Here is a 17,439-nt window from a genome sequence, read left to right as displayed (position 1 = left end):
GGAATCGTAAATGGACTGAGCAAAAAAACTACACAGAATCATACACGAAATGTTATAGTAATACTATAAGTAATAGTAATAGAAAGAAATGAGAAAGCTATGGGTGCATTGAATTAATAACATGTACGGGGAGCTTGTATGGGAAAATGCTAAAAGAAAAACTGGAACAATCTATCTCAAATAAAATCGAAGATGATCAGGCAGAATATACTACTGGGCGATCATAGATAGACAATATATATGTATACTTTAACAATTAATTGAGAAAATAAAGGAAAAAATAGACCAATACACATCGCATTCATCGATTTAAAAAAGGCGTATGACACTGTTTCCAGAAAACAACTGGAAAACTATTAGGGAAATCGGGAGAAAGCAGAAATTAATAGAAGCCGTAAGAAACATATTCAACAACCACAGGGTGAAAGTTAAAACGGGCAATAAATATTTGAACAAATTTAAAATCACCAAAAGCTTATTGCAGGAATGCTCTACATCTCCGACGCTGTTCAAAATATTCCTAAGATAATATTAATTCCATGAAAAAGGTTCGTCCGCTATAACTTTTCCCATACGTCACGATCCCTTTTCAAACAAATTAAGTCAAAACATAAAGTGAAACGTACGCCGATGTGTGTAGTATATAGTATACAGTATACAAAATGTATATACACATTGACGTTAGTTTCACTTTATGTTTTGACTTAATTTGTTTAAAAATGAACCGTGACGCATGGGAAAAGTTATAGCGGACGTACTTATAACCAAGTGATAACGGGCCAAGATGAAGAAAATATATCCTATATGCTCCGAAAATTAGTAGAGAACACAAAAATGAACTGGAAATAAACCTACAACAGACCGAATACTTAACAAGAGAACAATAACCAGTGGGAAACTTGAAGATGGACGAGAACAAGGCAATTGACGGTATTGAAGAATTCGAATAATTAGGATTCATAAGCCATCTGAAATAATGTAACCACTGAGCAAGAGATACATAGTAGATTAGCACAGACAACAACATGTATCAAACAAATGAACGGGATACTATGAGATAGACAAATTACCAGAAATACAAAGAAGAGAATATATAACACCTTGAGTGTCTAAAATAGGTCTAAAATTAAATCAGAAGAAATGGAGTTCATGAGAAGAAGCTGGAATCATAATAGAAATTAGGAAAAAAAATAATGCCAGTAAAACAAAACATACAATGTACATAAGTAAATTGAAAAAAATAGTTTAATTAATTCGGTATGGACACGTGAGAAGAGCAGATTGTACAAACTGGATATCAAAGATTTCGAATTGGAGTCCAATAGGAAAGAGAAACTAACTGCACTTGTGCTTATCTCTTTAGAGCAGCGGTACCGAAAGTGCGAATTGCCATGATGGTTGCCAGCCTTCTTAGAGGTCGAAGAAGAAGGGGGAAAGACAAAAAGAACCAGACCCATAAGGTTATAAAGGGATGAAGTGGACTAGAAAGACGAGACCATAGAGATGCAGAATGGCAGGATAAAAAGCACTGGAGACGTTGGGCGAAAGAAGGAGTTTCAAACGGAGGGTTTGGTTAGAGAAGTTGCTGTGCTGCTTATCAGTGTCCTCGATCCTTTTGTTTTCTTTATAACCTAGTATCTATCTAAAGGTTACATTTTGCTTGCTGCCAATTTCTTAAAAGGTTATTTAAAGTCCCAATCCAGAGTTTATTTATCATTAAATTTAGAAAGCTGTAAATTAGGTGGATGTGAAACCTGGCAACTGAATAAGCGAACAGAACAGAAGTTGCTTGCACTGGAAATGGACTTCTGGCGAAGCTCGGCCTGCATCTCCAGACTCTCACATATAACGAATGAACGGGTGCGAGATATTATGAATAGAAAAACAAACATAATTGAAGAAGTCCAACAAAAACAACTTTGTTGGTATGGCCATGTACAAAGAATGGAGGAACATCGACTCCCAAAGCTAATAATGGAATGGCAACCCCCGAAAAGAAGGACAGGGGGCAGACCGAAAACAACCTGGATAAGTGGAATCCAGAAAGCCATGTCTGAGGAAGATCCATGACCAGGAGATTGGACAGATCGACGCGGCTGGAGAATAGGAACCGGAAGGCGCAGGACGCTATAAACCGGTGTTATATATATATATAAATTAGGTGGTAAGATTTAGAATGAAAAAGTTAAGTACGAAACACTTGAAAAATTTAGGTTCCCACGAGTAAGAATAGGACAACTTTATGAACATGCCCTACGTTTTTATGGTCTGTGACAATAATACTAGTCAGCTATTTCTAATTATTGTTTTCCGCGCTGTTTCTGCAACCCATTTTTTTGTTACAATATCTTAGTACGTGTCCCAATCTTCAGACCACCATTAAAGAAATTTATATTGCGTGTTTATTGTTTTTACGACACTAGGATTTACTAAATCTCCGAAGTGCCTATTTGCCTTAGCGAGCAATATTTGAAAATACATAGTTTCCTTATACGCATTGCAATTATTTTGTGGACTAAACAGTAGCCTTAAATAGCGAAGTATCGAAGCTTAGTAGTCGAACAATACCAGGCGGCATCAATCATTACTTTCTTTTTATAGAGGGACATAAGCGGTAGTACCGATATTTATAGCGGGACAGAAATCAAATTGAAATCAGGTAATCTGGTTAGCTCAATATTCCTTGGAAGCCTAGAGTTGAGAATTTAGAGCAAATTATATAATGCAAACACAGAAAATACAAAATTTCAAAATATATGTTAACAATCAGAGTAGATTTCGATAAAATCGAAGAACTACTGATAATCCCGTCGCTTTAGAATCTGAAATTCTTGCATCTTGCCAACTTTTACAAACAACTCTAATTTTTTCTCAAACTCAAAATTTTATAACTTCAGCCACATTTACACAGACACCAATGCATAATTTTTAGGCCATTCGATCATTTCATTGGTCTTCTCTAAGGAAGATTTCTTGTGCTCATTGCCTTAGTTATTCTTTCTCACCAGCATTTTTTGAGGTGATGCGAAGTGAGGGCTCCAAAAAGTTGTTGATTTTCACGTGTAGTAAATCTCCATAGTAGGTACTTTTTCCATTTTTGGGTTGACATTGGCTGAAAAATCTAAGGCAATATGGTACGAAAAATCGACTACATCATTATTCAGAGCTGCTGTCAACAAAGTCTCTATAGTGAATATGGTAGCCAACATGATATCCAACGATTGATGACGGTCATGGAACTAGAAGAAGGAGAAGCCCTAAATTACATTCTCGAGCCTGACCCTTTTTAAAAGGTCTAACAACTTCGAGACTGATCCTTCCATGTAGCTCTTTTTTATTCACCTAATACAAGGAACCGCACACTTTCTAGGCTGTCACACTGACATATAATGTAATCTGCTACTTCTTTATCTAGGTGCAGAATTATAGCTCATCATCTGCCAATTTCATAAGCTTCAACTTCCTATTCAGCTTACAGTGCCCTGTTAGCAGATCTATTATGACTTTGGCTGTTTTCTTGTCTTTGCTTATTAGGTCTGCCGTAAATTTTATCGAATCCCTTGCTTGGATGGGAAAGTTAACTTTCTCATCCCGAAAGCGTGTGAGATTTTTAATTTTTGGAGCTCTTCTCGAGACTCAAAAGGTCTATCGAGAAGATCCATAAAATCCCTTTGCCTGAAGGATTGCTACTCTAGATTGTCCATAGATATGCCCTGAGCCGATGGTTATATTAATATGGCCTATTTAGGATCCTTTTGGACAAGACGTTCTCGGTTCTTGACTTCTTTCCTTTGCGTTGGCTTTCGAATGGTGTGCTTTTATCTAACCTTGGTCTTTTTAACCTTTGGCCTTCTGAGTTTGTTTTTGTTTTGTCATTGCCTCTAGTGGACCTGACGATATCTCTTTTGCCCTTTCAGCGGCCTTGATGAAATTGGCCTTGATTAAAGACTTTTTGGCTTGTATGTAATTTTGAGCTTATTAAACCAGCTTACTGATTTTGCTTTTAGAGATAACAGACAGCTTTATAGCCTTAATCCCTTCGTCTTGATGAAATTGGCCTTGATTAAAGCCTTTTTGGCTTGTATGTAATTTTCAGCTTATTAAACCAGCTTACTGATTTTGTTTTTAGAGATAACAGATAGCTTTATAGCCTTAATCCCTTCGTCTGTAATGAGATGAACGCCTTTCACCTTGGGTACTTTCTTTAGAACTTTTTGGCCTTTCGGTGTTCGGATTTTCTCTAGAACAGCGGTTCTCAATATGTGGTACATGTACCATTGGTGGTACAAATCATTATTTGCGGTGGTACACAAAACGCAAAAACAGCCAAAATCAGCACCACTATTTCAGCACTAAGCATTTCAGGCAGGTGGTACCAAAAATAATAAAAATAATTTTGTGGTACATGACTCAAAAAGATTGAGAACCACTGCTCTAGAAGTCCCCTACCCTTCAGCTTTAGGAACCATGGTTTTGGCTTTAGAGTTCCCTGACCTTTTAGTCTTGGAAACCCTTTTGCCCCGGATGTTTTTTTTTTCGTTTCAGTATATTGGCCCACAAGTAGCTACGAAAAGACAGTCCCCTCTCGCGGAGCCCTGCTTAAAATGGTAAGGTCTAAATACGATGGAGTGCTAACTGTTTCCCCAAAGGAAGGTTTCGATACTATCACCCGTCCGTAATGTAAGGACCATATTATAATTCAAACAAGCAAGCCACGTGCCTCTTGGGGAGTCATACGATGCCAAAGTCCATATCCATACCAATTTTATCCGTCACTTGGATCTTTTAATAATAATATGTACAACTTTAAGATATTTTTTAAACATTTAAAGGGTTTCTACCCTTGCATATTTGGTGACTCAGCAGGTGATTACACTGTATCAACACTGATGATGATTTATGTAGATCGAAAACGTTCTGTGATTTACATGTAGCCCTTTGAGGGTTTTTAATAAATGTATACCTTTTATAAAAGACTTTCCAATACTTTTTGAAGTTATACTTCTTTAGGCGCGATTGAGAGTAAAATTTCATAATTCTGCGCGCATGCGCACACGCACAGTATGGCGTTTAGTTGCTAAACCTTTCAAGTTATGTACAGTCCGTCTAATTTACTTACCGTTGCACGTCATTATCTACGCCAGAAATCTAAGTTGACATAGTTGCCAAAGTATAAAAAAATCCTGAATCCATTTTAAATCAAATATATCACATAATTATTGTAAACGTGGATTATACAACAAAACAAATTAATATTCAATAAATAAATAAAAACTTAAGAAATAGAGAACAAGAATTAGGAAGTTATAATCATTTAAGATTTGCAGTGCAAGCGTTTTTGCACTGCATTGTTTAATTATTAAACAACGGCTCCGAACTCTTGGGAGAAGCCGATAGGTTTCTTTGTATATGTCTACAATAACAACTAAAAAGTTGTCAGAGACCTCTATTATTCCAAGTCGTGATAAAATTAGGTATAATTTATATTTTTATAGTAGAGGATCTTTTTATAGTAAAGTAAATAATAAAAACAGTAAATATAATAGAACAGATACTTATAGTAAAGAATATAAACAAATATGAAGTGTCTTCACCGCAACTGTCAAATAAATGTTACCAATTTATTCTAAAATGTCACCTTCATTCGATTACAGTTACAGTGTGTTACGAACAAATGTGCTTCATAAAAACGCTTTATAATCCATTTATACAAATTAAATGAAACATATATTGTGTATTTCATTAATAGAAATATTCAAATATTATTTCTACGCGTATATAATAAAATATGTCTAGTGGCTGTAATTCCAGTGTACTCGGCAAAATGATTCTAAAAAAGAACACACCTACCGCCAAATATTTCGTGTTGGTATCATGCGACGTGACGTCACAGGCTATGACGCGGATGACGTGCAACGGTTAGTAAATTAGACGCAGTATATAAATATATCAGTGCAAGAAAAGGTGTGAAAAGAATATATTAGTGTTTTTAGTAAATATATTTATTATAATTTTTGTGTCTTTGGATTTGTCTTCCTCAGGAGTAAGATGAGGATTATTAAAACATTTTATTGTATATTTATTATACTTTACCTTGTCTGTTTGTTACCGTGAATTGTCATTAGGTACGTCCGAACCGATACAGACACAGTACTCGTAGCGTATTTGGTATAGCATTCGGCCAGAGATCGAGAGGTCTTGAGTTCGAATCCGGAGCAATACTATACTTTTTTTTTATTTATTTTTTTTTTTTGAAAGCGTTAGGTAAGCACAAAATTAGTTTGGTGTTTAAACAAAATTAAAACTGTTTAAAGTATATTTATTTTTAAGAGATCATATAATAGAAGTATAACTTCTTACGTCTTACGCCTACTACAAAAATTCAAAATAACCGCCGAAAAGTATAACCTGACACTATCCAAAGAGAAAACCCAATCGATGGTAATATCCAGGAACCCAATTAGATGTAAATTAGTAGTGGACGACCATATAATCGAACAGGTAATGGATTGCAGATACTTAGGTGTGGAAATATCTAGCGACAGGCATCTGTGGCAAGAATCAAAACAGCAGGCAACGAAAGCAGCGAGAATATCTGGTTTCCTGAGGGATATAATCTGGCGGAATAAATATATGAGCACCGAAAGCAAAGTCCGCATTTATAGGACATGTGTTAGACCCGTACTGACATACGCAGCTGAGACAAGGGCCGAGACAACAAAGACCAAACAAATAATGAGAACAACAGAGATGAAAACCCTAAGATCCATAAGAGGTATCACACTCAGAGATAGAATACGAAACGAAGACACATTGAGAGAGCTAGGCGTTCAAGACGTAGTGAGATGGACAAGAGCGCGACGACGCATGTGGAGAGACCACGTAGATCGGATGGACCCTGAACGTATGGCGCATTGGGCGAAAACACAGAAGCCCAACACCAAGCGACCCATAGGAAGACCCAAAAAACGATGGTACGAGTGTTGGAGCTCCGGATCGCAGCAAAGACTGTAACAGAAGAAACAGCACATAGTCCTATTACAAGAAGAAGAAGAAGAAGAAGAAGAAGAACTTCTTACGTACGTACAAAGTTCACACACATTCTTTTTTTTTACATATTTATAAGTTATTTTTGTAGCTTATTTTTGAAGAATATAAATAAAGTTGAATGGTACCGATAAATAGCTAAATAGAAACCATATTATGAGTTTGCTTTGATTCTCTATTAGTCCGCCCATGCAGTAAAGTCTTTAAAAATTCTAATCACGTTCCACGACCGCTCTGCATAATGTCGGTCGTTTAGACACAGCAACAGAAACAGAAACGCATACGGAACAGTGTCGGAATATATCAGATTCTCTTAGATTTCGGTTTCGATTTTTACCGATTGCTGTAATGTGCATATGCATCACTTGAATGATAATGACCGACAATAGAAAATGAAAACGGCGCGATCGGTAGTGAAATAATAATGTTATACAATTTTAAATCGACATATTATAAGCAGGTATTAGACCAGGCCACTTAGAATAAAAACACCCGAATAAATCGATCATTAAATATAGCACCTATCACCTTGCAACTTGTTACATTGTGTTTAAGATTACGCAAGAAAAAAAGTCTACAATAGAAAAGTAGGTGGAAATGCATAACTGCATTTACAGTGTATAAAATGCTTTCAGACGTGCATATCAGGCCCTGCTAGGTACTCCGAGGGTCGGTTCTGATGTCATTTTCGTGTTCAGCAACCCCCAAAACCCCCGAGTAATCTGTTTATATAAATTTAGTGCTGAAAACCCTCGAAACTCTAGAAGATAATGTGCCTCAGCAGTGATCCTGGGCACCAAGTGCTCCAAGGGTCGGTTCTAATAATGTATGGGCGTTTACTTACTTACTTACTTATCCTCTTCGTTCCCACTGGAACATAGGACATCTACTGTCATTCTCCATTTTTGCCGATCTTGTGCTTTTTCTCTAACTTCTTTCCAGGTTAGGCCGAGTTTTCTGCTTCTTTAATAATTGTTTTCTTCAATGTATTTATCGGCCTCCCCTGTTTCCGTTTTCCTGGAGATTGGAATTCCAATGCTTGTTTTGTTGTCTGTGTCTGGTTTCAGCAGAGTATGGCCTACCCATTTCCATCTTTTCTTATTTCTTTATGTATTGGTTCTTGCTTCGTTTTTTTTCATAAGTCTGAGTTTGTGATTCTGTTAAGCCAAAATATTCTTAGAATTTTTCATAAACATTTATTGCTGAAGGATGGAATCTTTCCAGTGTTGTGTTTTGTTATTCTCCAAGTTTGTGATCCGTATAATAGTACTGCCGTTACATTACTATTGAAGATTTTTACTTTGGTGTTCAGTTTTATCTCATTAGATTTCCATATATTATTTAACATATAGTATGCTGTCTGTACTTTGCCAATTCGTGTCTGGATATCCTCCTCTGCTCCTCCTGTCGTGTTAAGTATACTTCCTAGGTAATTAACTTGTTCCACTGATTTCAGCTCTTGGTTTTCTATTTGTATGCCCATTTCTCTCGGTGTGTTAATCTTCATTAATTCAGTTTTATTCATGTTTATCTCCATACCCACTTTTTTACCTTCTTTGGCTAATTTCTCACTTTTTTTGCATGCTCTGTCTCTTTGATGAAAGTAGGCATACATCATCTGCGTATTCAAGATCTTCTAATTGTTCAAAGGTATTCCAGTGTATCAAAGTTTTACCGTTGCTGCTTTTTCTCATAAGCCAGTCTATGACAATAATAAACAGAGTGGGAGACAGTATACAACCCTGCTTTACACCGGTGTTAATGTCGATTGGTTCTGTTAAATTCCCGTCGTATAATACTTTTGCTGTGGTGTTTTCATAAAACAGCTTCATAATTCTTAAGAATTTGTCCAGTATCCCATAACTCTATTGTTTCACACAATTTTTCTCTATGTATGATATCGAACGCCTTTCTAGAGTCAATGAAGTTTAGATATAGTTTACTTTGCCATTCCACTGCAATTGGTGTTTAGCAATCCCAAAAACCCCCGAATAATCCGGATGACGTGCATTAGCAATAACCCGGAGCACTAGATGCTCCTGTGGTCGGTTCTGAAGGCTTATTCATGTTCTTACTTACTTAATCCTCTTGGTTCCGTTCGGAACATAGGGTTTCTATGGTTCTCTTCCACTTGTTTCTATATTTTGCATCTATTTTTATTTCTGCCCATGTTTTATGTATGTTTTCTAATACTTTCTCTGCACTTCCCTTCCAGGTTTCTGTTGGTCTTCCGCTTCTTTTGGTTCCTGTCGACTATATTCAAGGACTTCCTTTGTTATGTCTTTTTCTTTTCTTAGTGTATGACCAATCCACTTCCACTTCCTTCTTTTAATTGTCAAACTAACTGGTTCTTGTTTCCTTATTTTCGTGTTTTTGGATAGTTCTCTAGATTTCCATATATGTATTGTTTAACGAGTGGTATGCTATTCGGGCTTAATTATCAATTCTGTTTTCCACATCTTAATCTATTTTTCCTTTATCATCCTGTATACTTCCTAGGTAGTTGATTGTTTCTACATTTTCAATTTATTCTTCATTTATGTATATTCCCATCTCCCTAGGTGTATTAATTTTCAATATTTTTGTTTTCCTGATATTCATGTTCATACCTATTTTTTGTGCCTCTTTGACTATTCTTTCGATTTTTCTGCATGTCTTGCCCCTTTTCTGAGAGCAAACAGATGTCATCTGGAAACTCAAAATCTTCAAGATGACTGAATACCTCCCATCGAGTTCCTCTTTTATTTTTGATTGCATTGTTCATGATCTAGTCTGTTAGAATAGTGTCGGTGATAGGACACAGCCCTGTCGAACTCCAGTATCTATTTGTATGTTGTGGGTTAGTTATCCATTATATTGTACTTGTGCCGAGTAATTTCCATAAAACAGTTTTATAACATTTATGTATTTGTTTGGTATGCCATAGTTTTCCAATATTAACAACATTTGTTCTCGATTTACTCTATCAAATGCTTCTTTTAAATCAAGAAAATTAACGTACAATTTATTTTGCCATTCTCAAGAGCTTGTTCTTGTTCGTATTCATGTTCATCATCATCATCAGTAGCGAGACAACCCTTTTTGGGTCCTGGTTTGTTCTAGGATTTTACGCCATTATGTTCTGTTCCTTGCTTTGTTTTTCCAGTTGGTAATCTCATGTGTTTTGAGATCTTGTTCCACTTGTTCCACGTATTCATGTTCAGTGACCCTAAAAAACCCCCGAACAAACATCTATCCTTAATAGGCTGATTTTGACTTGTTAAGGTGAATTTTATGCCCTGTAAATGTAATTATGCATTTCCACCCAATTTTCTATCGTCGATTCTTTCCTGAGGTCATCTATAATCTACACTCTGGGCCAAAATTAACGGGCCACCTTAAAAATAGGTCATTTTTGATGTCTTATTTCTCCTAAACCTGTTGTCCGATTTAAGTGATTTTTTAATATGTTATAGCCTTATTCCTTGACAATATCGTTATAATAATACTGTTGCTAAACAGGTAGATTTTCATTGTATACCAGGTGTACGAATCAAACTGTGTTTTTTTCTTAAAGTTTGCATCACCCTGTGGAATATTCTAGCATTTGTAGAATACTGAAATTAAAACCTAACTATAGCCTCATGCTTTTTCAACATTTTGTTTTTTGATTGATTCGCTTATGTTGGATAATAAAAAAGTTAGGTGCTTTAACAACTAGACATGTTTTTTATCAATACAGGGTGTTATTAAAAAATTTTGGAAAATTTTAAGGGGTAATTCTGCATGAAAAAACAATGACAGTTTGCTTTATAAACTTATGTCCCCAAATGCTTCGTTTCCGAGATAGGGGGTGTTGAAATTTTTTTGACAAACTGACGATTTATTTATTACTTTCAAACCGGTTGAGGTATGCAAATGCAATATAGTGGGTTTTATGACGTAGTTATTGCATATTTTTTGACATACAATTAAGATTTTAATTTTCACCATTGGCGCCCATACGGGTAATATGATGGCTCATATTACCCGTACCCTGATGGCTCATATTACCCGTATGAGCGCCAATGGTGAATATTAAATGCTTAATTGTATGCCAAAAAATGTGCAATAACTACATCTTAAAACCCACCAAATTTCATGTGCATGCCTCAACCGGTTTTAAAGTAATAAATAAACTCACCTACAAAATTAACCGCCCACCTTGTATTTCTTTCAATTTGCAGAAATTGTTAACCTTGGACCACATTTTATGAAGGATACGGTGAAAACTACCTACGCGGAAGAGAAATAATAATTTTTTTGAAAAAAGTCGTTTGTTACAGCAAAAATCAAATGAAAAAAATCTTCGAAGAAAATTCAAATTAACAATATTTTGGAAATAAAAGTCTAATTGAAAAAAAAATGGGTATCAATAATGAGTGTTGCCGCCTATAGGCCTTAGGACTTCTTGGAGCCGGTTTGGCAATCCATTCATGATATCCTGGATATCAGATTGGGGGATATTTTGCCACTCCTCTACCGCAGCTGTCTTCAGCTCTTCAAGGGATGCAGGGGCTGGTACTCTTGCTCTTACCCGTCTTTTGAGGTTGTCACAGATATGCTCAATTGGGTTAAGATCGGGACTGTGTACTGGCCATGGTAGAACTTGAATCCCGACTTCAGTGAGGTACTCACGGGTAGATCTTGCTGTATGGCAACGTGCGTTGTCATGCATTAGTCTGAAGTTATCACCAATGAATGGTGCAAAAGGCATGACATGGTCTTGGAGAACTTCTTGCACGTATACTTGGGCATTCACACTGCCTCTACCGAACACAGCAAGATCAGTACGCGCTTCGTAAGAAATACCTCCCCAAATCATTATTGACCCTCCTCGGTAAGCCACTGTTTCGGATATAGCGCATGGAGCAAACCTTTCATTTTGATGCCTATAGACACGTTGGCCTCCATTTGGACCTTTTATGGCTATTCTGCTCTCATCTGAGAACAGTATATTCTTCCATTCCGCCATAGGCCAGTTATCATACTCTCGCGCAAAATTAAGTCTAGCCCTACGGTGTTGTGGGAGCAGTTGTGGTGCGCGAGCTGGACGGAAAGCCCTCAAGTTTATTTCTGACAGTCTTCTTCTAATCGTTTGTCTACTCACACTAACGTTTCTCACCTCAAAAAGAGACCTACGAGCTTCAGGAGAGGTGCAAAAGCGATTTCTCAATACTGTGGTGGCAATGAAGCGGTCATCTCGAACTGAAGTGCATCGTTGTCGGCCTTGATCTGGCCTGCGGTTGTACGATCCTGTCTCCCGAAATCGTCTGATGACATTTTGTACCGTAGTTCTGGATAAATCGAGCGTACGGGCGATATGACGTTGACTGTAACCAGCATCAACTAAAGCCACTGCCCTAGCAGCATCTGTTGGAGCGAGTGGCATTTTTAAAATACACGGCACAAACAATAAATAATAAGCACTAAAATTTTAACTTAAACAATATTCGCTCACAATGATATGAAATTACAGGGATTGTTCAAGAATTGTTGTAAACACGGAAACAGATTTGCAACAATGTCGTACAACGACTATGTGTCAAAAATCTTTCAATGACACAAATTTAGGAAACAAACTGTCACAGATAATGTAAACAAAACAATAATAAAGGTGGCGGGGTTAATTTTGCTGGTGAGTTAAATCGTCTGTATTAATGAAAAACATGGCTAGTTGTTAAACTACCTAACTTTTTTATTATCCAACATAAGCGAATGAATCAAAAAACAGAATGCTGAAAAAACATGGGACTATAGTTAGGTTTTAATTTCAATATTTTATAAATGCTAGAATATTCCACAGGGTGATGCAAACTTTAAGAAAAAAACACTGTTTGATTGGTACACCCTGTATACAATGAAAATTTACCTGTTTAGCAACAATATTATTATAACGATATTGTCAAGGAATTAGGATATAACATATTAAAAAAATCACTTAAATCGGACAACAGGTTTAGGAGATATAAGACATCAAAAATGACCCATTTTTAAGGTGGCCCGTTAATTTTGGCCCAGAGTGTATAACACATTGCAAAAAGGTGCAAGTCGATAGGTGCTGAATAAAATTCGATTTAATTTCTTCCTAAATGTCCTGGTCTATACATGCATACAGTTGTTTTGGTGGTACTCGATGATGCGGAAAATGATTGATGATTTTGCTGTATTATTAGACCAATAAGTTTTAAGGTAGTGAAAAACGGAAGCACGTGTTTGATATGAAATTCTTTTAAAATAGTAGGTATATATTATTTTAGAAATTACAATATCAAGATGGATATTACACAACCGATAATGCTACAGTTATAATAATTGTATAATATTTTTTATTTGTTTCCTTAAAAATACTTTCATTTATACACTTATGAGGAACACATTTATTATGGAGCACAATAAAAAGTAACAAATTACCATACAAAATGGTGTTCATAAAATAACATTTTGGTATACAATTTATTGGAGTAAGGAGGCTTGATCCGTATAAATCAAAGACCACTTCACTCCGCCCTAATACTTCAGCTACTATATCTGAGCACATTTGCAGCTTATCATCAGCATCTGTTGGGTGCTACTTGTATCTTCCCTTTACTTGAGTCACCATGCAAGATATGCATAGATAATTATATTGTTTGTCTTTTGTACTATCGCGTGTACACGTGGTGATGTGAACGGTAAACTTTGGTCCATTATTAATTATGACTCCTGGATATGTATGTAGCTTCATTCTACTATTCGATTAATTATGGCAATTTTCCATTGGATACTCCATTCTTGTGCTGTATCCAATGTCGTCTGTAGAATTCTTATACATGTTGCTGTGTTTTGCCGCGATTGCAGTGTCGTCTGTGTCGAAGGCTTATTAGTTTTCTGAGTATTCTTTGAACGTCTGTTGTATATCATCTATACGTAAGGGATGATAAGACAGTCCTCTGCGGTACTCCAGCTTCTGGGGCCCCGTATTTAGATAGACCCTGAACCCCCGTAGGCCCCCCGAAGGCCCCGTATTCTATCCAGACCCTGAACCTCCGATCGTTAAGTACGAAGAGATGAGTCTCGCCAAAGTCCCGTTGTATCCATAATCTCTCATTTTGTACGTAAATCCTTTATGATACCCTCTGTTAAAGCCTTTGCTTACATCTATTAGGAACATTGCTTGTCATTGAATCCAGGTACCATGTACTCTGTAAGTCTGAGCACTTGTAGTTCGCTGGAATGTTCAGCTCTGAGTCCGCATTGTGCTTCTGGGATTAATCCTAGCCTGTCCGTCTCTAATTGGAATCTGGTTTGGAGGATTTGCTTTACTATCTTGCTAGAAGTGAGCTAGTGTTATTCTCTCCTATCATTATATCATGATTACATGGGCTTTCTTCCATCGGTTTGGAAAGAGCTTGCAGGGCCGGCGATAACGGGCCTGCAAGGGATGCACTGCAGGCGGGCGCTCCTGTTTGGGGGGCGCCAGAATGAGCTTTTTTTCTGCTGGTGTTATGCAAAATACTAAAATAGAAAAATAAATTTTTTTTAATGTGGTTTAAATTCCTCATAATACCCTAATCAGTGTTTGTTACTTTTGCATATCACACATGTAAAATATACAAAAATATGCAATGCCCCATAGAATTCTTACCATGTAGTAATATAATTTATTGGTCAAAGATATTATATTTCAACCAAACAACTTTGCTCTAAATGAGAATGCTTTGTTTATTTTCTTCAAATTTCTTGCAAGTTGTTAAGTTTTGAATCAGCAGTTATGAGAGGAAATGAATGATTTCTAGTAAAATAAACACGATTGTGATACTGTTTTCTTGTGGCCTGTGTAATTTAAATATTATATAGGTACATATTAATAGGTATCCAGTATTAATCCCATAAAAACATAATAATTAAAATAAACATTTTACATAAAGTTTAGTTTAGAGATTTTTAGATTTAGATTTAGTATTATTTCATGTGATTATACCTATACTATTAATACAGAATAGTTTGTCAGTTGTACTCTGCAGTTAAAGAATCTAGTGTTGCATTCAATTAATATAAAATTATATTTGTGAAGTACTCAGTACTATTATTAAATTACGGTTTCCATTACTGCAGAAACATAATCTTGAGGTTTTAAAGTTATTATTTTTATTTAGTTAAATAAAAATGGATTCAAAAAAATATCTGGGGCACGAACCGAAGAAGAAAAGCCGAAAAAGGAGAAATGACAAAAACAATCTTAGTGCTCTTAGCCAATTTCTTAAAAAAATTAAAATGAAGTTATTCTGTCAGATCATGGATCCAATAAAACTGTAAGCGAACTTTATTTACCGGGGACATTTGCGGATAGGGGAACACCGACTAAGTCGATGCCTCACTGCCTGGAACACACATTTTTAGTCCAAAAGTAATAAACAAAAGTCCAAAATCAAGTCATTAATATGGAGAAAAGCTCTTCTTCTTCTTCTTCTTCAGGTGCCATCTCCGCTACGGAGGTTGGCAATCATCATAGCTATTTTAATTTTTGAGGCAGTAGCTCTAAATAGTTGTTTTGAGCTGCATCCAAACCATTCTCTCAGGTTCTTCAGCCATGAAATTCGTCTTCTGCCGATGCTTCTTCTGCCATCTATCTTTCCCTGCATTATGAGTCGCAGGATGCCATACTTCTCGCCCCGCATCACATGTCCGAGGTACTGTAGTTTTCTTTCTTTAATTGTCAGTTCAACTTCCTTCTCTTTACCTATTCTTCTCAGTACTTCATTGTTCGTAACTCTATCTACCCAGGAAACCCTCATAATTCTTCTATACGTCCACATTTCAAAGGCGTTAAGTCGTCTCATTGTCTCTACATTTAACGTCCATGATTCCAGTCCATAGTATAGTACACTATATACGTAGCATTTTGTTAGGCGTACTTTAAGAGCTAATGTTAAATCTTTACTACATAGGACCTTTTTCATTTTCATAAAATTAGAACGTGCTTTCTCGATTCTGACTTTGATTTCTGCAGTGTAGTCATTATTTTCGGTTATAAGTGTCCCTAGGTAAGTGTACTTTTTTACTCTTTCGATCTGCTGGCCCTCTACTATCAAGATTTCGTTAGTATTATGGTTGTTTTTACTAATTTTCATAAACTTTGTCTTTTTGATATTGAGAGAGAGTCCGTACTCCCTACTACACCTTACTATTTTACTCATGAGTATTTGCAGGTCTTGTAAATTATCGGCTATTATTACTGTATCATCTGCATATCTGATGTTGTTAACTAAGACTCCATTTACTCTTATGCCGACTGTTTCATCTTCCAGAGTTTCTCGCATTACCTCTTCAGAATAAGCGTTAAATAATAGAGGTGATAGTATGCAGCCTTGCCTGACTCCTCTTTTTATTTCCATTTCTTCAGATGTTTCTGTTTCAATTCTTACTATTGCTCGCTGATTGTAATAGAGATGTGTTATTAGTCTTAAATCTCTTTCATCTAGGTTTTTAGTTTTTAGAATTTCCATGAGTCGGTCATGTTTTATTTTATCAAACGCTTTATTGTAGTCTATAAAACAGACGTAAAGAGAACGGTTAACATCCAAACATCTCTGTGTCAGCACGTTGAAGGAGAATAATGCCTCTCTGGTGCCCATTCCATTGCGGAACCCATATTGAGTGTCACTAATATCCAGCTCCAGTTTAGAGCGTACTCTGGCGTGGATAATTTTCAGCAGAATTTTCAAGGTATGTGACATTAAGCTTATGGTTCGGTAGTCACTGCATTCTTTGGCATTCACTTTTTTTGGCAAACACACAAATGCTGATGTCAACATTTCTCTAGGGATGATTCCCGTAGTATAGATAGCGTTGAACAGTTCTACTATTATGTCCAGGTTTTTCTCGTTGACCAACTTTATCAGCTCGCTAGGTAATTCATCGCTAGGATTTATTGGTTTTCATAGAGTTTATTGCCTGACTAACCTCTGATTTGGATATCTCTGGGCCTACATCTCCGGTTTGGCTATCTACGGATGTACTAGCTTCTCTCTGGTCATGAAATAGTTCCTCGATGTACTCTTTCCATCGTCGTAGTTTTCGTTCTGTCTCTATTATAGTATTTCCGTTTTTGTCGAGCAATATATTTGAGGTTCTTCTATTTCCTATTCCGGCTAGTTCTTTGACTTTTTTATGTAGGTTGAAGTTGTCATATATGTTTTGAAGTTCTTCTATTTCTTTACATTTTTCAGAGAAGTAGGTTTCTTTAGCCTCCCTAATTTTTCTTCTTATTTGGTTTTGAAGCTGTTTATAGCGAGTCTTATTAATTGTTTTGTTTTTTCTTCTTTCATTCATCAACTCTAGAATTTCCTCCGTCATCCATTCTTCTTTCTTACATTTGGTTGTTGTAAGTAC

This window comes from Diabrotica virgifera, chromosome 1 (assembly GCF_917563875.1).
Source record: "Diabrotica virgifera virgifera chromosome 1, PGI_DIABVI_V3a".
NCBI lineage: Eukaryota > Metazoa > Arthropoda > Insecta > Coleoptera > Chrysomelidae > Diabrotica > Diabrotica virgifera.
Note: the sequence above shows the minus strand (reverse complement) of the source record.